Genomic DNA, 23,822 nt, shown 5'->3' with positions numbered 1-23,822 from the left:
CCCAATCCCCATCCCCAATTAGCACTTCCAAGAGAGCGTGAGTTCCTAAATTGGTATTCAAGCTGATATTCCAGTCCTTATCTGTTGCCTTTTGGTAGGCAGAGAGAGGGATATTTATATATTGCCGCTGCTAAAATTTCTCGTCGTCGCCACGAGAATCCCAACTTCAGCTCGAGTCCGTCCTAAATCAGTTTTTCCTCTGCGGCCATACCTGTCGTTCCCTTTTCACTGCACTCACTTTTCACCTTTCTGCTGAATCCATCACTAAATAGTTTGTGGACTCTGAGTGCCTTCTCTCCCCTTCCTCTTCCCCGGGTCCCTGTAGCTGGACTCCCATCTCTGGTGTAATTTATACTTTCCATTTCATCTCTCTCCCTGCCCCTCCTTTTTAATTTTTGTAAATTTTTTTTTAAATTTTTTTTTCCGCTCCCGGCCGTGCTTGTGGGATCGGGCTCTTCAGAGACCCATTTATCAGCTGTCACTAAGCGCTTGCTGAGTGCTTCCCTCTCGTCGTCCCCGCTCCCTCCCCACGCCGCCAGCCCTTCCCTCCTCCTGCGCATCGTCTTTCTCCAGCTTTTTTTTTTTTTCCCTTTTTTTTTTTTTTTTTTTTTTTCCCCTTGTAATTTTATTTTCCTGGTGTATCCCGCGAGCCGGCGGGACTCTCCCGGCGTGTGTGTCCCCACGCAGCGCGGAGGGAGGGCGGAGGGCGGGCCGGCCACGTGTGACACGGCTCCCCCCCCCTTTTCCGGCCCCCGCCCCGCCCTCGCACCCCCTCCCCGGTAACTTTCTAGTACCTTTCCTCACCACTCCGGGCAATCAGTGGTCATTAGCGGGAGCGGAGCGGTGTAGGGTTTCATGTGTCTAATGGCCCTGTGAGTGGTGATAGCTGCGCGGGGATGCGGCTGGCAGCCCGCGCCGATTTCACTTTCTGTTTTGTGCTCACTTTCTCCGCAGTTGTTGCTCTCCCCGCTCGCTCCCAGCCTCTCTCTCTCTCTCTCGCTGTCTCTCCCTCCCTTCCCCTCTCCCTCCTCTCTCTCCCTGTGTTGTCTCATCTTGCCTGTGCTGTCTGGGCGGGGGAGCCCTGCCTCCTTTTGCCTTCCTCAGATCAATGCCCTGGCCACTCACTTTCTGATGTTGCACGACGGGAAATGCTTTGAATACTTACGACATGGCCGCTCACATTGATTGCCAAGATTGACAGCAGTAACCATCGCCTTCACTTGTTTCAGGAGGAAAAAAAAAAAAAATGAACCTGATTGTAACCAAATCTCCAGGCAACCCATCCGCAAACTTCTAACGATCGGGATCCTGCACATCCATGGCCCGGAGAAACACCAGCAGACTCTAGTTCATTTATTTTATTTTATTTTACCGAATTACTACCCATTTATTCCTCTCCCCTCCCTCCCCCCTTTCACCTCCTTCCCTCTTTTTTTTTTATTTTTAATTTTTTTTTTAATGAAAATTACCGAAGCGCGTTGCAAAAAAAAAAAAAAGGAGGCTCTCCCAGTGCTTTGTGCCACACTGGATTCCGAGGAGGTAACCAGGAAAACCAGCCCTATTGTGTTGTATACCTGTTGTTTGCTGTGGTGCGTAGTGCTGCGTGGCTTGGTGGCGGTGGTGGTGGTTTAATGGGTTTTCGCTGGATTTATGTCGCTTTGCAGGAGAGAATTCAGTTCCCCCTGCGCTGTCTTTAATGGGTTATTAGTTGCAATTGAGTGAAGCAGCAGCGTCCGGAGATAGATCTGTTGTTTAGCTTTTAACATTGCTGAATTCACCCCTTCCCCCGCCTCCCCCTGCACGATTATTTACTTTGATATCACGAGGGTGTTGTGTTTCTTTTTTCTTCCTTTTTTTTTTTTTTTTTTTTTTTTTTTTTTTTTTTTTTTTTTTTTTTTTTTCTCTTTCCTTCCCTCCCTTCTCTTTAGGGAAAAGTAGTTATAGTCTTGTCCCTGTGCGAGTTTCCGGGGCTGTTTGAATCCCGAGGTTTCCGAGACGTTAAGGGACCCCAGTACCTTGAAATCACAACACTTTCTCATCCTTCCCGAGTAGAGTTTATTTTAAAATGTAGTGACAGATCAGCGTTGTATTTTAAGATCACCCACGGCAGGCGAACACATGGTGCGGGAAGATATTGTACGTAAGGAACTAACACGAGAGGGAGAAAGAGAGAAAGAGAGGAAAAATAAAATCCGAAATAAATCTTTGAGAGCGGAGCGCTGCTGTCATTGCTCCGAAGCGCTCGCGTGGGTTTCTCCTGGCGGATAACCCCGAGAGACGCGGGATGGAGAAAGGTGAGGGGAGTTTAGTGGTGCTTATGGGTTCTGCGCGAAGTTTGAGGTGGGTGAGTGCTTTGAAGTTGGCCGGGGACGGCTGCGGGGAGCACACAAAGCTGCGGCGGCAGCGGCGGCCGTGCCGCGCTCGGCCACAGCGCGGCGCTGTCCCGGGGAGCCGCTGCCTTATCTCTGCCGGCAGAGCCCTGGATAAAGTTATACAGAAAACTTTAAAATCGATATCGCGCCCTAATTCGTGATACACAAGGAGGGGGGAAGAAGGCAGTCCATCATCAGAGAGCTCTGTTTACACCCGGAGAAGGGGAGATGCGTGCCGCTTTGTGGCAACAGTCGACTTGGGATTTCTTGCTGCCTTAGCTCTTTGCCGGAGGTCATGCAAATCGACCTTAAAAGAATGCATAAGCCATAAATTAAAATAAACCCTTAGCCAGAGGCTGATCCATAAGTAGACAATACCTAACCTGGACAAAACGGCTTCCTTTGCGAGCTGAAAAAAAGAATAGTGCCTAAACTAAATGCAAAGTAAGTTTTCAGGAAGTATTTCACTTACTATTATTACTGTTATTCTTTTAAAATAAAATAGTGGCAGTTGCAACAAGCTAGCGCAGCTGTTTGCAGGCGGTTCTGCAGGATACGAGTGAGGCAAGGTGTGTCTTGTGGAGAGCTTGTTCTTTTCCTGGGTTTCACTACCTTGGAAGCTGTTTATTTTTTTGGACTGGGGATAAGGAGCCTCTTTTACCGTACCAGCAATTTGATGTTTTATCTCGGATAACGCTGAAGCGTTTATGGCCAAATCTGGGTTGCCTGCAACTGTCACATGCGCGCACACAAGCTGCGTCTGTATATAATAGTCTCGGGGCTTGTTTTTTTTTCCCGCAGTTTTTGACAATTGTTCCATTCATGATCCTGAAAGGAATCATCAGTGGGAGCTAATGAGTGCGCCTCTGCGGCTTGCCCTGCTCCGGGGAGGAGCGGGCACCGGCGCTGCCCGCTCGTGTAATGCATGCACGCGTGTACCGGCGGCGGGGTCGCGGCTGGGTGTAGCCAGGGCAGAGGGAGAGCAGACAGGCGGGATGCGAGCAGGTACTTCCAGCCGAGCCGCCGCAGCGTGTCCCCGGGCCGGCGGCCCCGGCGCGGCCCGAGCCGTGCGGCGGGGCCCGGGGTCACTCGCAGGCACCGCTGCTGTCCGGCCGAGCGCTGCCTCCGCTTCCTGCGGGCCGCCTCGCCGTGGGGTTTGCTGCGGTTTTGTTGTTTGTGAAAGGACGGGAAGGAGTGAAAGTGGCACCGTGAAAGGACAATTAGTGTTGCGTCTGAGTGGCCGGGGTGGGGGGAAGGGGGGGCCGCAGGGAAAGGCAGCCCGGTGGGAGCCTGGGGACGGCAGATTAGTGCTGTCCTAGGGGTGTTTCCCAAAAACAGAGAGGTGAAACTTTCTGTGATAAAGTAATATATCTTCGCCTGCTGTTCGTAGATAAGGTATATGTTTATTAAGCATATTTAAATAGCCTTCGGCACACGAGCGGCACTTTGTTCCTACTGCTTTCTTTTGCCCTCACTTTAATATTTTTTTGCCGTTTCCATCTTCAGTGCTGATCGTGAGGACAGGAGAACAGTTCTACCCAGTCCTCAAACAGAGTTTGAAGTCCAAAAATTAACGAATTTCCCTTTCTGTATTCGTGTAATGGAGCAATTTTGAAACCTGTTTTGAGACTTCGACTTGACTTGACTTGTTTTATTGACGTGCTTGTGCCCACTCATTTAATTAAGCCATTATAATACCATAAAGTAAATAATAAGAATGAATGTGAGATATGTGCATGTAGCTTGCCATTAAATACGAACATTTCCCTGGAAAGGACCCTTTAAATACCTTTTTTTTCAGCACCCCATGATTCTTTGGCAAGATCTTATTGCAGGTTTTTGTTTTGAGCCAGGATATTTCGTGGGTTTTTGTGCTCATGACGTTACATGCACACTACGCTTGGAATATAAACAGCAAGCGTACCTAGCAGCTCATTCTAGTAAAACTAAGGAATAATTATTTATAGTGAGTACATTTAAAAGAAAATAATGAGGTCATTTGGAGTATGCTGCAGTTTGAAGTAGCTCGACACCTGGCAGAAACTACATACGCGTTTTCTTCAGACTCTGCACTATCCATAACTTTTCCTTATAATACATTCTTGTGTTAAGTGAGAAAGGCTGTTTGTAAAACAATCCCCTGGCTGGTTCCAGTGTTGGGTGAAGCTGATCCTGTAATGGCATTTTGTTTTGAACAGTTGCTGTAGTTGAAGTTCCCTCATAAGGTAAGGTGGCACTGGGTCTGAAAGGAGGTCCAAATGCCACATTTATAATTAGACTGCCAATTCAGCACATTGTATCTATTGCTATACAGGGATATACTGCTGTGTCTGGTCTCTCAATAGACTGTATTCAGAATTAGCCAATTCAACTGCTTAAACTTTGGAGTCAAATTTAGAATAGGCAATGAGAGAAGGAAAGAAAGAAAACAATAATGCTTTCTTTTTTTCCCCTCAGCTAGCTATTAAAAGCCAAAGAATATACGGAAACCAACCCAGGCACTGCTCTTGGAAGCCCTGCACCGAGCGCAGCCTGGCCAGCCTCGCCTGCAAAACCATTTTGAAGCGCGCTTCTTCGGGGGGAGGGGAAGGTGAGCCCTGGGCATCGCTCCCAGCGCCGCTCTCCATCCAGGCCGCTTCCCGGGCCGCGCCGCCCGCAGCCGGGGGAGGGGGCTCGGGGCCGGGCCCGGCGGGCCAGCCCAGCCCAGCCCAGCCCGGCTCGGCCCGGCCCGTCCCGGCCCTGGGCTGCAGCGACCCCCGGGGCGGGCCGGCCCCCGGAGCCCCCGGTCCCTGCTTGGGGCGGGAGCGGCCGCGCCGGGGACCCCGCGCCCCCTCCGGCCGCCGGCGTGTGCCCGCCGTGTCCCCGGGGGGCTGGCGGCTCCCGGCCCCTTCCCTCCTGTCACACTCCTCGTGTCGCTTCCCCCGGCCTCCTCGCCGGGAACTTTAATTCATTCAGCGATGAGCGCCCAAGAGGCCCTTCGGCCGGCAGTCTCGCATCCTCTGCTAAACGCATTATTCCTCCCTCCTCCCTGCAGCGCAGTGCTCCGTCTCGGTTCTGCTGGGAGGCTGAACTGGGCTGCCTCAGCGCTCCCTCGGTTTCCTTCTCTGCTAGATGGCAGGGTGCAAGCCAGTGCCATGTGTATAACACAGCATAAAGGCAGCGAGACAGATGGCTGTCTCTCCCTGCACGTTCCCGACTCTCTGCTCAACTTATGTAACTGCTGCTTTTCTTCCTTTTTTTTTTTTTGCATTTACACACCGGGGAAAGCGACAAGAGAAACAAAGTGGAGCCCATCAGTTTCACTGGTAAGGCCACAAGTGCCTTAGCAGCAGAAAATACTTGCAGAAAATAGTAGCTGATGTCCAAAGTTAGTCGCCTTCACTTGTCAGCTTGGTTTTGTTCACAAGTGGGAACTGCCAGTGCTTGTTCTCTCGCCAGTGGTTTTTAATATGTGGCCAACAACTGTTCGTGGTCATTTCCCGCTGAACTTCTTCGGCTCAACAGGAAAAAAAAAAATCTCTTTGGACATGTTTTTTGCATCTTTGATCGTATTTTTAGTCCAAAGTATTCACATATCCCTGCAGTTCTTGGAGGCCTTAAAATAGCTTGTGGCAATAAAGGCCAGAGCTTTGCACGATAATAGCAATAACAAATACACTTTTTTTTTCTCAGTTGGCATTAGAAAGTTTCTTTAGTCCTCTTTTATCTGCTAAACACTGTGATCACCTTGGGAGATAACACTTCAGGAAGCATATCTATCAATCTTTTACACTTGGGTAGATTTCCCCCTTGGAAGTGTATAGATCACACTCCAAAGGCTTCAGTCGATGTATTTATTTATTTATTTACTTTGCAGAACAAAAATTACTTCGGAAAGAGCAGCCAGAATGCACTTGGCTTTCCACCCCATACAATGGGATGTCGTATATTTCCTTTTTTCCACAGTGTCACTTTAGAGATCAGTGGGCTCCTTTGGCAGACCTTGAGTGTAATGGCTGAAGTTTTCCCAAGTTATGTAAATAGGAGTGTTTGTGTATATGTGAGCTATGTCAAATGCAGTGATACAGAGACGTATTTTTAAAACATTTCAGTTGGTACAGTAAATCACAGAGGCAGAGCCTTGAGACATTTGTGCATGGTGTCAGAAGCCGGGAGAGAAGTGCTGCTGTGTGAGGTGCTCGGTAGCTCACATAGAGCTTACTCGTCAAGTAGCAGCAAAACACGCAGAGGTGCATGTTTCAGGTTTGTACTGTAGCAAGCTGGTTTCTGTTCATCTCTTCTGGTGACTTTTTGTGTAATTTTTATTTACACAACTTTCTATTTTTCCTCAGGTAGAACAGCAAGAATGGGAACTTTTAGGGGACTTATTACCAAACCACAGAAACTGAATTTTCTTCTCTTTTGTATGAGCTGTTTGGAGTTTTTTAGACAAATTATTCTCCCACAGTATGTATCTGTACATGTGTCATTGCAGACCTTTACATCCTGTTATGAAAACAACAAAACACCATAAAATCCTATCACTAGTAAGGTTGTGTACTGGACTGGTGAGATGTCTGTCTGAAATACGTGCCTATTTATTTAGATGTAGTTCTGCACAGAAGAGAGAGATCTGATAGACGTATTTGCTGGAAAGCAGCCGATTTCTGCAGTGATAAAACCGGGTAATTACATGTTCCCAAAGCCCTTTCAGCACAGAAGTAGGTGTTCTTTTAAAACAGTATTCTGTGGCAACAAATATTTGTGACATCATTGTAAGAGATTTCCTGCCAATTTTTAGTTTACTGTCTTTCAGAAAGTCTAGAGTTCTTTGGAACTCGTGAAACTGCTACAGATACCCATGGTATATTCAAGTATTCAGTGAAGTTTTAAATAATTCTCTTTCAATTAGTACAACAGGAGCCTGAAAAATGGATTTTCTCTTAAAGAAACAAGAATCAGTACACAGACATTTCTCTCCTCTTGTATATTTTAAAATACTCATATCAGTTTTATGTTTACTGTTTTGTCTTTTTAAATTAAGAAGAAAAAAACCAGCATCCCAAGTCTTGAAATCATTGCTTGGAAATTAGTTCAATCAAATATTTCTTGAATCTTGTGAATTGGAAAGAGTAAGATAAAATTAGGTATATTGTTAAACTAGGTTAATCAGAGTAATTCCTTTATAGTGCAGGATGGATCAATGGATGTTTTTTTGAAGTCAGGCAAAACACTCCATCAAGTTAATGTGTTTAAGGGTATCATATCAAGGACAGACAGGTACCAGCAGTGATAAAAAACAGATAACCTGCAACAAAATGATTTACAGATGGGCCATTATCATCTATAGAGAGCTTACACAGATCATATTCTTTAGAAAAAGAGAATGTAATTCTATAGAGCTAGGAGAATTACCTAAATAGGTCTGAATATTTAATGTTTTTTTCTGAGTGATTACTAGAATTTGTCAAAGCAAAATTTTTTAGCCTTCTTATGGCCAGCATATATTAATATAAGATACAGGAAAGTACTGGGTTTGTATTTCAAGTATTTTTATGTTTATTTTACCTGTTTGTTGAAGTAAAGCTCGGGAAGTGGCTTGCTTCTTCTTGTGCAAACTTTGTAGTGCATAGCTTTAAAATATGTTCAAGAATGTAGCATCCGAATTTAGAAAAAAAAAAAGGTGAAAAGTTTGATGTTAGTGATTTACTAGATTTCAGAACCTATTCCATACAGCAGGTGGCTGAGTGCATCTCTTCCATCGGTGGCAAGACAGGATGTCATTTAAATATTTTTTCTTTCTTCTTGAGCTATACAGAAAGGTGTAGTCAATTGTGTCTGCAGTCACTGGTAGACTGACATGAGGCAATAGGAAACTCTGAAACCTCAGAGGTGCAGTATTGATTTGATTCCTAACTGCAAATCCTTCATATCATTGCTCCAAATATCTAACTTTACACCAATATTACCCATTCTTTTTATAGTGACACCATGCTTAGTAAAAAACTTCTAAGCACCGAGGTCAGGTGTTGAGATTGGATTCTAGTTTATTTTTTATGAATCAGATAAAGATTTCTGTGCATGAGACCGTATGTGAAGATGAGAGAACAAGAACATTTCCATATCAAAGGCAATATATCTGAGGCTGCATAGTAATTAAAATGCAGTGGTTTGGACTCTGTGCACTAGCACTTACGCAGAGCGTTGTTGGGACCTTGTGCAGCATGCAGGCGGTTGTCTCTTGCATACTTCTAGAAATATACTTATAATTTTGTACAAACATTTATGCCAGTCCACACTTTTCTGTGGATAATTTGTATTTCATCCAAACCATTCAAAGTAGAAGTTATTTTTTGAGCAACCCCCTCATTATGGCTTTTGTGCATCAACTATTTTTATTCTGGTTGTTTGTATTTCCTCTTACCAGAATGATGGCTTGTTTATAGTCATATTTTTTTGTGAATTTCGCTAAGACCCCTTCCATATACCACTGAAATTTTACGACTTGCATAAAATATCTTGTATTAGAAACAAAAATGCTAATATCTTTTCAGATTTATTGCAAATGGTGTGATTTCTTACATACCATGCTTTATGGCAAATTAAATGCATGTGCTGGAACATAATATTTTTAATGAAACAATATGTGTTTACTAATTCCAACTAACTGTTACACAGCATAAGGAGAATTTATATATTACTCCAAGGACCTGCCATTGTGGGAAAATTGACATAAAATACTGCAGGGTGCTCCCTATCTGGAAACTCTTTTCTGGAATAAATGTGACTTTAATTCCTGAGTGCATCACCCTGAGCTGTTCCGGAAGGGCTGCTGTTGAATTGTTTACTTCACAAACCCTGTTGGTCAGTGTCCCAGTGCGGAGGAGGCAGAGAGTTCTGCAAGTTTCCTCATTACTCAGAGATGCTCGTTCCATGGAGGCTCTGTCCATTAAATGCTCCAAAACTACTGGGGTGAAGCTTTTAGGAAGTCTTTGTGCTTAAACAGATGTTTGCAGCAATCTTGCGGTCCTGCTTAGTTTTGTCCAGTTTTAGGTGATGATTGATGGATGTGTCCATGGGTACTTGGAGCTGGAATCCCACCCTTTCAGAGGCTGTTCTGCTGCTTCTTACATCTGGGAGATTGCTGTGGATGGGCTCGTTCCACCAAGCTCCTGACCATTTGTGGTTAGTGAAAAGCCATGGTATTTTTGCACTGGTGGGGGGGTTAACCTCAGTGTCATGGCCTAATTCCAGCTAAGATAGGATGGAGTTGCCCATCTACATTCTCACAGTTTTAACTGGCTCTGTGAATACTCACTTCCTTTCCTCAGTGTAGTAGTTGTGCTAAGGACACTCACAGCATTTTACCTCAGAAGGGCCAAATCCACCTGTTGAAGTAATAGGTGGAACTAGATGAGGAGTCAGATTTTGGGAGCTTTCTGGAGAAAAGCAGTGTCATATAAGCTGACTGGCTTATTGTTATTAGAATGAGCATTTTGAAGGATTTGATATATATGGAATTTGAAAGTTGAGCTATTTCAGAGGAATATTTTTGATATAATTTGGTATTTGACAGGTTCTCAGCTGGTATAAGTCAGTGTAACTGTTTACTTAAGCAGGAGGGTGCCTTTTTACTCCAGCCACAATCACATTCCTTAGGCCAGGATGCAGTTCCTCCTGGGTTCAATGGAAAGAACTTTTTGTGACTGTGTGGGGATGGGGCTCATGTGTCAAGGCCCTGTTTGCATTGGATTAACTGTAGAGGATAATTTTGTGTCAATCAGGGTGGAATCAGGTTTGCTTACATGATGTTTTTTTTATGGCTTTAGGATGATATTAACAGGAATTCACCTCATACAAACTACATCTTAGACAAACTGTCCCTCCATATCTATCTTCCAGCAGGTCTTCTGGTGCAGTATTTTATGCATGTGGGGATTCTGACTGCTGACTTGCTGGCTTCCTGTAATTGTGGGGACTGTGGCTGTGTGTTTTTCTTTTTTTTTTTTTTTTTTGTTTTTCTTTCATTCATACCTGATCTGCTGAGGGCAGATTATCTCCTTGCAGGTCCTTTCATATTTTTCTTCTGCTAAGGGATTCATGTAGACCACTGCACTGGGAATATACTTTATTCAATCTTTAGTGCAAATATATGTAGATATGCACATGGCATTTTTCTAATGTCCCTTAGTAGTTGTGTTTCAACATATATTTAGTAGTGATTTTGTTATGGTAGTCCCTATGAGTGAAATTGAGTACTCACCTCTGGTATACATGCATATATTCTTACATTCTGCTGTCTGTATCTACTCTCATTGCTTAACCAAAAGGTCTAAGATGAATTGTAGGAAAATCTTTTCATGCTTTCTGGTTGCCTTCTGTAGGCCCTAGTTCCATTTATGCTACCTGTTCTTTGGACATGGAAATTATGGTGCCCATAGTGTTTCTCTTTGGAAGTAGCAATGGAATCTTAATTTATTTCAAAGCAAGTTAGATATGATTCTTTTCACTTTGATTTCATGAGCTAGAAGATAGGTGTTGGGATGGCTACACAGACTGTGAGGAGTCAGTTTAGAGAAGAGATGGAAAAATGAGAAACGGAAGAGACCAAGAAAGAAAGGTATTGCCACAAAAATGCTCTAGAAAAATAACTAAGACAAAGCATATTCTCATTCTCATGTGTCTCTGTGCTTACCCTCAACACTCAGCCTGGACTTTAAGGTGTCTGCTGCATATTCAAGCAGTTCAGCGGGCCCTTGTTCCCTGCTTTGAAGATCTTCCCTCAACCTTTGGTGAAAGCCAAAAGGCTTTTCTTTCCTTGCTGGTTACACAGTCTTTCCTCCTGGTTTGTGTTTTTCTGTAGTCAGTGAAAATTCTCATTATTTTGAACTTCTCTACCCCTTCTAGACAAGAAAGGTTCAGTCTGCAATGTTTAAGAATGTAACAAAAGCTCTGATTAGCAGGGGCAGTGCAGCTACACCGGTGTGTATTTTACTGCAGCCACCCTGCCATGTGTTTTATGGGCTGTATGGGTGTGCCCACTAAAGGTTGATCTGAAAACACCATTGCAAAATACTCTGTGATGGAATGGGATCAAATTACAAACAAAAACTTATCACAATGGTGTGAAAGTGAAAGACTTTGAATGCTTTGAGTATTGTATAGTCTTTTCAGGGAAAGAGAAAATGTCTATGGGAGAGTAAAATGTACCTAAAGAGTTATTACTGAGAATTAGCTGGAGTTTCTAATTTGTGATGTCTTCCCTTGGACAGGTTGAATCAATTTTTCACAATATGAGTGTAACATAACCAAACCCAAAAAGAACAGGAGGAAACTGTTTTGGTGAATAATTTGTATGGGTGATTTCCATTAGAAGTGCAAACATCAAGGTTTAAGCTGTTGCTGTTTTTACTTCTGATGAATCCCCTCCTCCACCCCAGTCAAAGTGGCACAGAAATGCCTAGGATAACCAATAAACCAGTAAGAGTCAAATCCACCCCCAAACTGGTTTTGCTTGCCCTGTTCCTGCTGAGGAAGACTTTTCTATTTCAGTAATTCTGCTTGGGATGATTAGATAGGGAAGGTGAAGGCTCGTTTCCCCTCACACTGGTGAAGTGTGGCTCCCAAATGATACTTCCTGTCTTTCACATATTGTCCCTTTAGTATCAATAGCAACTGGATGCAAATCAGGGTGGCATCTGCTAGTTTGTTTTCAGCTGACCGGGCTAAACAGCACATACGGAATTTACTGCCAGGAGGCTGTGACCTCACCCCAGACAAGTGACATTCCCACAAGTAGGTAATGAAGCACCCCTATTGAGTGCAGCTAAAGTCCAAATCCTCAGCACAGTTATTACATATTCAGTTTAAACAGCTCTCCCAAACTTTAAAGCTGTCCCTTGATTTTTTTTTAAATCCACTCACTGTTGTAGCTGGAACGGCAGCTGTCGCTGGTCTCTGCTGATGCCACACTGTGCTGAATTGGGCCTTCTTGAAAGTTGTGTGGGAGAAAAGAAGGGATGAAAAAACAAAGGGAGAGGAAGAGGAGGGGAAGGGCTATGAAAGGACAAAGATGGGAGGGAAGAGTGAGTGAATACATATATAATTGAACTGAATGGCAACTGTAATGCTTGTATTGCTGTTGAACATGCATAGAGATTTTCTGTAGTCACATAGTATTTGGATATAGCTTGATATGTGTAGATTTTTAAAGCTTCCCTATATAGGTGGTGTAATGCTATCTTCTGAAGAAGAGAATACGCAGTTGTTGAGGAAGTCCCTTTAGTGCTTATGATATTCAATATTGAACTCTGTATTCATTTTCCATTGCTCATCAAGTTATTCACATCCAATTCTTTGGGACACAAGTTATCTGTCCTTGCTGTCTGAGAAAATGTAGTTTTCTGGGAAAGGTTTGAGGGGATCAGTTTGGTCATATCAGTATTTTTTAGAAGTGTATATAAATATTATTTATATGATCAGTCTATGAATGGTTAGCATTAATTGTAAACATTTTTGTGTTGTATTGATCATTCTGACAACTGGTTGATAGCAAATATTTTTGAAAGGATTAATAGATTCTAGACTATCAGTGTAAATTAGTAATCCCAATACACTTGCACACTGGTTTGTGGTCTGAGTTTTGGATGTGAAATGAGATTTCATTTTATGTCCTTTTGATCTTGCTTGTGATGAAGTTTTGAGATTAGCTAAAAGCCAAGCAGAAATTAAATAGGTACTTTAGAATCTGAAGCAGTTTCTGGGGATGGAAAGGGAAGGAGAGTACTTGAATGAGAGGAAACAAAAGGAAGAAAAGGGATAGGATGAGAAGCAGACAGACAGGAAAAAACCCTAGGATGTGTGGGGGCAAATCAGCATTAGTGGTTGCAGCCTTTCAAGGCATACCTAATTGCTTTATTCTCCTTCTTCGCTTAGCCTCTTCCAAGAACTTTCCAAGAACTGAGGATGAGATATCAAAATCAGCACTTTTGTCACTCACAATCAAATGGGATATTAATTGAGGTTAGAGGGGGAGTAATGATTGAACAGCTGTTGATAACTGGGATGTAACAACCTCCAGAACTGTGAATATTGTGTAATGTAAAAGGGAAACAGTTTTTTAATATTCTCAGCTTTCTGGAAAATAGTGCAGTTCTTGTACTTTCAGCAAGAAGTTTTTTTGGGCTTCCTGTGTCAGACAGCTCTTTTAGAAGAGCTGGACCACAGCCTGCAGCCTTCTAGCTGTGTGTGGTAGGCTGGGCTGGGCCCATGTTTCAATAAGTGAGATGCAGAGGTAACAAACAGGCAGCCACTCCAAAACCACAAGAAATGTGATGCTTTATCACAAAAGACATTGAACCACTGGAACTTCCAGAGAAGGATCAGTATATCCTCAGAGTGCCCAGGGTTAGCAGGATCATTCATTACTGTGGCTTCATTGGAATTCTTAAGCATGTAAAAAAATGCCACGGAGCATATTAATGCTTTTTCTTGGTGAATGCTGGGGACCAGCAAATGGATCCCCACAGCAATGTTCCATCTAGTTAAAGCAGCTAGATCGTGGCAGCAGACTGTCTGATTATTTTAAGATCACTCTATGACTGGTTATGCACGTTCACTATTTCATTTCTGTGCCACAGTGTAATACAGTTGTCCAAATGAGGCACAGCATCCACTGCACAAAATAGCCATCCATAATTTGTTTCCAATGTTGTTTCTGACATAAAGGTACATGTGGTTCATTCTATTCCCTCTAAGTTGCTCTGTGTAAGTACTCACTTGATTAATGTGTCAGGATCTTACAAAGCTTTTTTAAAGTTCAGATTCTAATAAAATGACTTTACTTGTGTTTAAAAATATTTCATTTCAGAGCTGTTTTTTTTCCTTTTGCAATGAATAGGGCCCTGAAATTAAAAAAAAAAAAAAAAAGGCAGAACATTAAACAAACAACCCCTTTTGCATGCAGATAAAAGGCTGTTTAATATTAGCCATGATTTGTTTGATGTGCAAAATTAATTTATTTGCATTTTGCTCTTCTGGTATTTTGCTTGTCCAAAAGCAGACTCAGTGTCACACTTGGGCCTCACTCTCCTCGTGGTGAATTCCAGAGTTGTGGAGAAGGCAATTGCTGGGTAAAGAGATTCTCATTTGCCAGAAGCCATTGACAGCCACAGGCTGCCTGCTGTCTGGTGTTGCAGACATAATGACTACAATCAAAAGTGTGAAGAGCAGTTTGCCTCTTCTCACCATTTTTGTATTAAAATAAATAGCAATGACGAATTAGAGAGCTGGCATTTATTCCCAGAATTGATTATTACAACTGAAGTGGGCAGAACATGTGTTTTCTCAGACAGAGGAGTTGATGGGTTTTGGTTCTTTGTCTAGACCTAGGGGAGAGTATGTATTTATTTATTTTGGGGTGTCAAAATCTGAACTTGCAATTTCTGTGTGATTCACATCTTTAGAATGAAATTCAGAGTTATTGACTAAGACAGGTAGAAATCTCATATGCTTGAGCTCTTCCAGGTCCAGCTCCTAAAACTCAAAGGCTCAAGTTCTCGAAGATACCAAGTGCTCTGGTCCTAGTTCAAAAAACTATCCAAGCGCATGGTAAGCTTTAAAGCCCAGGAATAATCTCAGTGGGAATGAGACTATGTATGTGCTTAAAATTCAGCATGTAGTTAAGTACTTCATTGGATTGGGGCCAATGTGCTTAGCACTTTGGAGGGCTGAATCCTTATTCACTAGTGGTGGTTTATATATTTTTTTGGCTTATGAATTTCCTTGCTGACCTGCTCCTTTGTTTAATGGTCAGCCCGCTACATGGTCAGGATTAAAAACTTCTGGGGCTTGTTTTGTCTAGAAGCCTATGGATAATCTCCAGAGGGAATGGCTCATTTTACATAATTACTGATGCTAAATAAATATGTTCTTTATAATCAACTTATGTTTAATGTGAAATTGCTAAGATTTTTGATCAGGAGACCAACATTTGACCCAGATTTTATTTCTTCTTTTTTTGAACCATGTTGTTTTTCTGCAGAAATTAATAATGCTTGTCTACTGTTAGTATATAAAATTCTGAAAATAAATTGTATTTGTTTATATTGACTTTTCTGTTTCCAAGGTCTCTCTGCTTCCAACCACCATTTTTAAAACTTGTTCCAAATGAGCATTCTTCAGATAATTATTAGTAGTGAGCTTTATCTGAGCTGAGATCTCTAGGCAGTACTGTCAGATATTTGGTCTTGACTCAAAATATCTTGGCTGTGTAAGTTAATGGTTCTAATTGTTTTCCTCCTCCTCCTCTCACCTGTTCTGTTAAGAAGCATAATCTTGGCCCTACCACATTAATGGTACAGAGGCCAGAAAATCTTTTTCTGTAATTGTATGGTTGCTATTGTTATTATATATGAATTTTAAGCAAATATTTGTCCATTATTCCCCAAATTCCTGACCGAGCATCACAAAGGCTCAATTGATCAAACTGAATTAAAAAAGGAAAAAGGCAGCTGGAGGAAAATCCTAGATGTCTCCAGCAGAGGTAATGGATGCCATTTCTCCTCAGCAGGACAAACCTTGATGTTTTCAAATCTCTGAGGGAAAAGACTTCCATTGTCTCTGTAAGAGTTTTTGCTTGCTCCCACCAGGATGGAATAGGGGTACAGTTAAGTGCTAGCTTAAATCTTGATTTTAAAAGTCTGTTTGTCTTTCCTTTTATGCTCTGTCTTTAAAATAGCTGAGGAAAAGTATTTATATAGCCTAGATTAGAGTGTAGACAGGCATGTTGTTGCACGTCTAGCTGGAGGGACAGAAGAAATCATACGTTTGACTCCTCTTTCCTGCCTCTCAGCTGAGGTGCAGTAAATGGCTGTGGGATCGTTGCAAACGCGATGGATGGCACAGTGCGGTGAAGGAGCTGCTGAAACCACAGCTCTGCCCATGCTGAGTGCAGGGACAGCCAGCCCTGGCAGGGACAGCAGTTCTGCTTCCACTCCTAGGAGAGGAACAGCACGCACCTCTGATGCAGCCCGGGGAGCAGTGGGCGAGGGAGGAGAACTTGGCGTTATCGATTGTTTTGATGCCGCCGCAGACCGTGATTACTGATGTGTTACTTTACTCACAGAGCCCTTCTCTCTTGTGCAATCTGCTGCCACTACAAGGTATAAAGAATGTCTCCAGCTCAGTGTCTGTGCCGTGGTTAGTGTGTTTAAGTGTGCTCTGGGAGCAAATGTTAAGAGCTCCAAATGTATGAGCAGATAAATTTAATGCTGCTCTATGGACATGTGCTCTGAATCCACCAGAAGAACGTAATTTCTTATTCAGTGTCAGTGGGGTCCTACATGCTTAAACCACTGTAACATTTTTTTTCCCAACTACCAGAGATTCATTGAAGGAGGAGGGTGCAGCATAGATACTTTTGAAAACATTTATCACCTTACAGCTTTTAAAATCAGATAGCCCAAGAATGCTTTTAAGAAATTTAAATGGTAAAAGTGTTCCCAGTTCTATGAGTAGTGCCAAATGTGCCAAAAATTGTGCCACTGACATTTTAATCTCAATCTGAGTTCAATTTTCTGTTAGTGATGACTATTTAAAAATTTTTTTACTATTATTCTAGAGGTTTATTCAGCTTGACAGTTGTAGGATTAAGCCTTACAAACAAAAGGATAATATATCCTATGTTTACAAGTTAGCCAGAGGCCAGGTTTTATAAACTTTAAAAATACAGCTATTGCTAGTTTATAAAATAGACTAGTCAGCTTTCCAAGAGAGAAAATAAATCCAGCAATGGAACGGATTTCCATGGCAGCCTGGTACTCTCATATGTAGTAATACATTTTGACCTAAAGCAATGTTACATGTGAATCTTAAAAATGTTTTGAAAGAGGTAAAAATGTGGAGCACAAAGCAGACACATATGGGACTTGATTCTGTGAGTATCTCATCACCCCTCTGGGACCCTTTATTTCCCTGGAAAGGAGCACTGAGCAAGAGATATTCAGTGCCATTCACAACAGGGGACATTCAAGATTTTGGAATCTGATCTTTCCAGTGCTTTCTGACAATGGGTGCAATGGTTTTCATTAGTCAAAAATCTGATAATAAGTTCATGGGTGGACCTGTAAGCACCTGTGTTAGCAATAGAGGAAAGTATCTTATGTTTTCTGCTGAAGGCCAAATAGCAATACTTTTAGTCTTAAAATTTCATATCAGAACCTAAAGAGATCTAATGATCTTAGCGAGAAAGCAATAAATTCTGGAAAAGAATTTAAGACGTGTAGGGCAGCGCAAGGATCTTTATTTACAAGCATGAAATATAAAGAAATTCCACATAAAACCAGATTCCTGTTTTATCATTTGCAGCATGGAAATAATTAATCTTCACATCAACTGTATTTGCAAGAGGTGAAGAGAACATCTATGACCCAGTGCACTTTATTTAGTGTGGTTTATTGTTTGTTTGTTATTTAGTAATGTTGTTCTGTGGGATTTGCCAGTGACTGTGGTGCACAGGTCTCCTGTAGCACTGAGAAGGTGCTGCCCTGTTAGTTCTCAATCTTGTCACTTCTGGGGAACAGCAGTGAAACTGTTTGTTCCTGACAGCAGACAGCCCCACTGCAGGGCCCTGGTTTCATGTTACATTAAGTATTAGCGCTGTTCTTTCAGGAGCTATTATGCTGTGACATCAAAGATTTTCTGACAGGGCAGTTGTAGGTTAGCACTGAAGTTGTCTACTGAAATTTTTAAGAATGGAATTAAATATATATGATCAGATTTAATATGAGAGATTGGAAACTGCATATAAAATGGAGTTAGTGGTTAAAGAAAGCTGCAAGAATAATTATTTGGTTTGGCCTATTTGTCCTTTCTTGTCCAAAGCAATTTTTATTGCCTTTAATTTCTACAGCAGTTCCAGAAATACTGCCATATGTTAACATTTTTGTACAACTGCTTATTTTCTGAAAAATGTTGTGTGAAACAGGAGGAAAAGGTCTTTTATAAAATAAGTGTTCAGTATAGCCCCTGCAGTGCTTATATAAATTAACCCTTGAACAATAATTGTAATAGCCCAAATTATTTTTTTTTACTGATTGCCTAATTACTTAAAAGGATTGAGATACACATTTTAAATGGTAAGAAAGCAGTGTAAATGGTGAACAAATGCTTAATAGTGATCACTTAGTCTTCCATCTTTTTATAAGAGAGGAGCTGTAGCTGTGCATGGATTGCAATATCAACTGCTGCCCTTTGGAAATTGTGAATCCAGTTTCTGTGTGACTTAAAGATGATAGGAATTTGAAACTTACTGTCTGTGTAGCTGTTCAGGACAAAAAAAAAATCATCTTGAACATGCGCAACTTCAAATGTTCCTGTAGATTCTTATGTGGTGAAATCAGCGTTGCTACAACTATAAAATTACTATTATGCTCTGATGAGGCAAGTTCAGTGACAGGAAATATCAAAATTAATTTTGGAAACACATGCCTGCATATTTTTGATTATGTTACTAAGGCATTTCTTCCATTTAGTATCAAGCAATTGAATCATCCATTAAAAATGAAAATGTGTACAATAGAGTTGTACTTTCCCAGTGAGGGGAAAAAAAAACAACCAAAAAATCACCACGACTAAGAAGTAGAACAATGATGTGTAGTCGTAAGACAGAAGACACCGGTGTAATTTTTGCTACATATGTAATACTTTCAGGCATAAGAAAAATTACATAAAGAATGTATCTCTTTCTTTGTAGTGGAGCCTCTCTCATTCTCTCTCTCTCTCTCTCTTTCTCTCATTTTTGTGTATGATTACGAAGTCCTTGCTCAGATAATTTGATTATTTTGGGATTGTTCTGTTCACTGAAAACTTGCAGGGGAAATTCTGAAGTTCATCTCGCAGTAGAATATGCTTTTTGTGCTATGCTGATTGACCAAAACTGGCTGTATGGTAGCTTTGATCAGGCATAATGATTTCAGTTTATTTAGATAACATTGCTTGACTTCTCCTTTGGTTTTGTTGCATTGCAACACTCTTATCAGCAAATCAAAATCTTTGTGGCTGAACATTCAGAACGAGATAGTTCAGAATGAAAACTCAGCCCTTTATATGGATGTGTGAAGCTCTGGGAATAGTGGCACTACCCTTAGGAAATACTCGCTGACAGGTGGCAACAGTGGAATACAAAATTATCCTTTAGCTCTATAATCTCAAATCACAACATTTAAAGTGTATGTATAGATATATTAAAAGAAAATGTGGATAGGAGAGCTGGGTCTTTTAGGGAATTTTTTAAAGTGATTATAAAGGTACATGACAAAATCTGATTAGCTACTGTGGCTAAAGTATTTGTTGAGTAGTTCTAATGCCCTCAAGAGCATAAGATTGTAGGCAGATTTCTCTATGATGTAAAGCTGTGTTTTAAACAGATTTTTAATGAACAGTGTGTGCTATCAGGAATTCATTTGACTTTTACGATTTTGGATAGAGTATCCTTTCACTTTGGCTGTAATTGCAGAGCCTAAGGACGGTTACCCTGGCAAGCATCACTATGTGAATGTGTCTGCACTGTGTCTGCCCTGACTACATTTTTCTTCCAGCTTTGTTATGGTCTTTTTCTTTTTTTCCCCTTGACTATTAGAGATGTTACTGTACTTCAGAATAGGAAACTGTTTAGGGAAGGCTTGTCAAAAATTCCCTCCATATAACAATGTCTGGAGTCCTCTCAATTTCCTGCCCAGAATGCCTGGAGTTTGTTGAACAGCTAATATTTCAATTTCTATTTAAATAAACAGCAGCAGAACTGACTTGATAAGTGTGCCACTAAATAGATCATGTTACCACTTAACTTAGAGCTAATGCTTAACAGTCTGTTTTGCTCCATTTTGGTGGCAATAGTCATGTAATTCCAGGCAGTTCTAGGAAAGAAACAAACAGTAGTATTATATTGTATTACAGCAGTAATTATATTTGGTTATCTGCAAGTGAAAAGTTTAAAAAATATCTAGTGTGTAAATGGGCATTAAGCAATTTTTAAATTATCTAGAGGAAACAAAGGCTAATTCTGTTCTAAATCTAAAAGATGTTTTAAAATCTGTGGTTGTACAGAACCCATATAACAAACCCTAGGAAATCTGACCTTCTGATAGGTCAGTCTAGCAGTAGCTTTTTTTTTGTTATAGAATGAAAGAGAATTGCCAAGTCATTAGAGGTATAGGATGGACACACACAGACAGTAAGACAGTATCCCTTGGCAGCTTCAGATTGATAGCTCTAGATTTCCCTGGCTTTTGTTAGGCTCCAGAGCACTTAAAACACTTCTGAGGAGTTGTCTTTGTCTCTTCTTGCATGTTTAAAATGTATAAATACAATCAGGGGAGTATCAGTAGAAGGTGATAAAGTTTCTTCTCTCAGCCATTCAGTTTTGCTTTGGAAAATAGATAATGAATCAGGATGTTGAACCTGTATTATATTTTCAGGGGTCGTTTGGGCTTTGAGTGTAAACAGAATCAAATTCCTTCAGCCTGATTCTCTAGCTGCAAGGTGTTTGAATGTCTGTTGTGCATGAGCTGGACTCGTGTGCTTGGACTGTTCATAAGGTGGCTTTTGGAAGGCAAACAAACCTCATGAATTACAATTAAAATACTGATGGGGAGGTATTTTTATCATTCAAATGAAGGACAACAAGGGTCCTTTTTCCCCCCTTTTCCTCGTTTTTTTTTTTTAGACGGTGGTTGTTTAGATGCAACAGAAATCTCAGATGTCTTAGCTTCTCATTATTTTGAGCATCTTACCTGTGTTCACAAAGTCAGGACTCACTTCCCTTCTCACAGCACTGTTTCAGAGCTGTTGGCCAGAAATAAAAAGTCAGTAGAGAATGGCCCATTTTTGGAGATGCCAGCAGTGCTGGAGATACCATGGGCAGATCCTGGAAGGAAGCTGTGAAAGCCTGTGTACACCATCCTTCATTACTGAGGCTGAACAGAACCTTTCTCTGTGTCATGGTATGGGAGAAACTGTGGGTGATTCAGGTCTTAGACTTTGAATGTCTGCTGAGTAAACCTGAATAGTTCAGCCCTGATGGAATCATGATAGGTCAAAAGCTGCTATCTGATAATGTATTATTTTTATAACTGAACAGAACTTTGCCTCTTCCAGGTGATTTAAAAGTCCAAAGAACTGGGAAAGCACTGCTTAGAATATGTGTTAGACAAGAAGGCACCACTAGCACCTTTGGGCCAGCATGGCTTGCCATGCAATCTATAAGAACAAAATGTAGAGACAGTAAAAACCTGGCTTATATCACTTTGTTGGGAGAGAAAAAAACCTATTTCACTCTCCCTTGGTATCTAGTTCCAGGTTGCTTGTCATTTGCTGGCTTTGGTGAGAGAAACCTGAGGGTTTCTGATGACAGGCATTTCCCTTCAGGCTTAGAAGAAGGTTAATGCTTTTATAAGAGTAAGACTCAAAGGAAAGTAAATATGGACCTTGGAGGAGCTTTACTTTTGATTCTGTATGCCTTTTCCATGCAGTTTTCTTTCAGTCTCTATTTTTCTCTGAACAGCCTAAATAACCTATGTAACCATGATTAAGCTCTCTCACTTGTTAGAAAGCATGCAAGAGAGAAGATGAACAATTGCAATCTGTCTTTTACATTTGTTTAGAGGCGATAAGGGGCGTTGCAGCTTCCAAATAGACAAGATACTAGTACCCTGTGTTTAATTATTCCTCCACTCTTGAGAGAAAAATACTGTAGGCAAGTATGTTTATTCTCACTTTTCCAGTTGGGAAACTGAAGCAGGAAGGTTTCAAGATGGTTTGGGTCCTAGCCAGGATTCGAACTTGGAAGATATGGCTCATATCCAGGCCTATGCTTAAATGGCAGACCATCTCTCCTTCTTATGCAATATTTTTTAATAAAGATAAGACTTTATGTACCCTTACATATGTGGTTAGAATTGGTTCTTTAATGTACTTGGAGATGCCTTTTCTCCATGGCTTTTGATGGACCACAAGTTTGCTTGATCCACGCTCTAGAGAGGATGCAGTGTTCATGACAAATCCGCCATTTATTCCTGTTTTCTTCCTGCTTGAAGAAGTCTGTTCCCTTATGCAGTGGACCATTCAATTTTGGGGCCTAAGTGGTTCTGTCACAGTGAATGTAAGATTGCAGCAGGCTCTGGCAGGCTGTGGAGCTCCCTCATCTTGCTCTCAGCTAAGCAGCCATGAGCTCCCGCCCTGTGTGTGACTGAATATCTGTATCTCTCCTGTTTGTGGCTGTGCAAGGAGGGCCTGAAATACAAACCCACTCCTTCAGAGCACGGTGGAGAATGAAGCTCAGTTAAATCTCCAGCAACTTTCTTTCAATTAATCCCGTCCTTGCATTCTTTTCCTGTGCGCGTTTCATCCCGTCTCTCTGTTTTACAACTCAGCAATATATTCTGTCTTGAAAACAGCATTAAGTGTAGTTACATGCACACACACTGAGAGGAGAATATCCCCCCACAGTGTTTACAGCAACACCTCTAGGTGACGGCAGGCAGTAAGCTTTCTTTTTATAGAGCTCCAGACTACAGATCATTAGCTTGATATGGAAGCTCAGTGGTGCAAAGTCATTTGAATATTTATTACCCTTCTTAAGACTTTCGCTTTTCAAGTGGGAAATAAATGTGATAAGACCCCCTTTCTGTCCTCTTGCCTGACATGCTAAGGCACAAATATGTGAAATGGATTTTAATTGTATTTCCTTGTACTTCCGTATTAGAGACCAGTAACTTGGATGCTTTTGAGCAAAAACATGTGTTGAACAACTGCAAAGTTTGTTAGGCCTTTTTACAACTTTCCCTCAAAGTTAGATAGGAAGTTCAGCTCCAAAACCAAGTTGAATTTTCAAAATTTAATATATAAATATTCATGTATATTATACAAAAAGGCAGCTTTATAAACATACATTTGAATGGGGCACTGTTTCTTAAGTGAAGTACAAATTTAAAGGCCCCTTAAAACTGGACTTCGCCAACAGTCATGGATTTTTGAGAAATTGTAACAAACCAAACATTGTGTAAATGAGGGCTTGTGGGGGAAAAAAGCCAAGCCTATTACAATACGATCAGCAAGACATGAAAGCCAGCAGCAGGCAACAGAAAGGCAGAGGCTGGCTCCTGAATATATTTTAAAGGTAGAATGTTGTCAGTGTGTTTTCATTTAGCTATTTTAAGATGTCTATGTTTCACTTGCTACAGTCACAAATTCTAACTGTGAATAATAGGAATCATTATATGGGTGTAAATGGTATATTGACTACATTTTTCAGGCTCAAACACACCTTCCTTGTTGGCAGTGGAAGGCAATGAATGAGGCATTTTATTAAAACTGGTGCTTGTGGTTCTAATCAAAGGTCACTGGTTAGCTCTCACTTTTCAGTCTCAGATTTGTCTAGATGTTTGATCAGGGGGCTGCAATGAAATTATTATG

The 23,822-nt window shown here is 41.3% G+C and overlaps 1 protein-coding gene and 1 long non-coding RNA gene across 5 annotated transcripts in view; one reads left to right on the top strand and one right to left on the bottom strand.

The window, feature by feature from the left end:
• The window catches only part of LOC121361000, a 4,587-nt gene extending 2,755 nt beyond the window's left edge, over positions 1 to 1,832 (bottom strand). The window contains exons 1-2 of one of the 2 annotated variants that reach the window (XR_005956285.1): positions 1,575 to 1,832; positions 795 to 1,219 (exon numbers count right to left, since the gene is read on the bottom strand). This is a non-coding gene — a long non-coding RNA (uncharacterized LOC121361000). The remainder of the gene's footprint in view (positions 1 to 794; positions 1,220 to 1,574) is intronic. The other variant, XR_005956284.1, reaches the window with a different exon arrangement.
• The window catches only part of SOX6 (SRY-box transcription factor 6), a 370,312-nt gene continuing 347,719 nt past the window's right edge, over positions 1,230 to 23,822 (top strand). Inside the window, exon 1 of one of the 3 annotated variants that reach the window (XM_041481269.1) lies at positions 1,230 to 1,539. The gene's annotated coding sequence lies outside the window, so the exon portion shown is untranslated. Of the gene's footprint in view, positions 1,540 to 2,028; positions 2,295 to 2,672; positions 2,817 to 23,822 lie in introns of those variants that run through there. The other 2 variants (XM_041481271.1, XM_041481268.1) reach the window with 2 other exon arrangements.

This window comes from Pyrgilauda ruficollis, unplaced genomic scaffold (assembly GCF_017590135.1).
Source record: "Pyrgilauda ruficollis isolate IOZ18807 unplaced genomic scaffold, ASM1759013v1 scaffold55, whole genome shotgun sequence".
Lineage (NCBI taxonomy): Eukaryota > Metazoa > Chordata > Aves > Passeriformes > Passeridae > Pyrgilauda > Pyrgilauda ruficollis.
The sequence above is the reverse complement of the archived record's forward strand: the minus strand, read 5'-3'. Positions and strand labels throughout refer to the sequence as shown.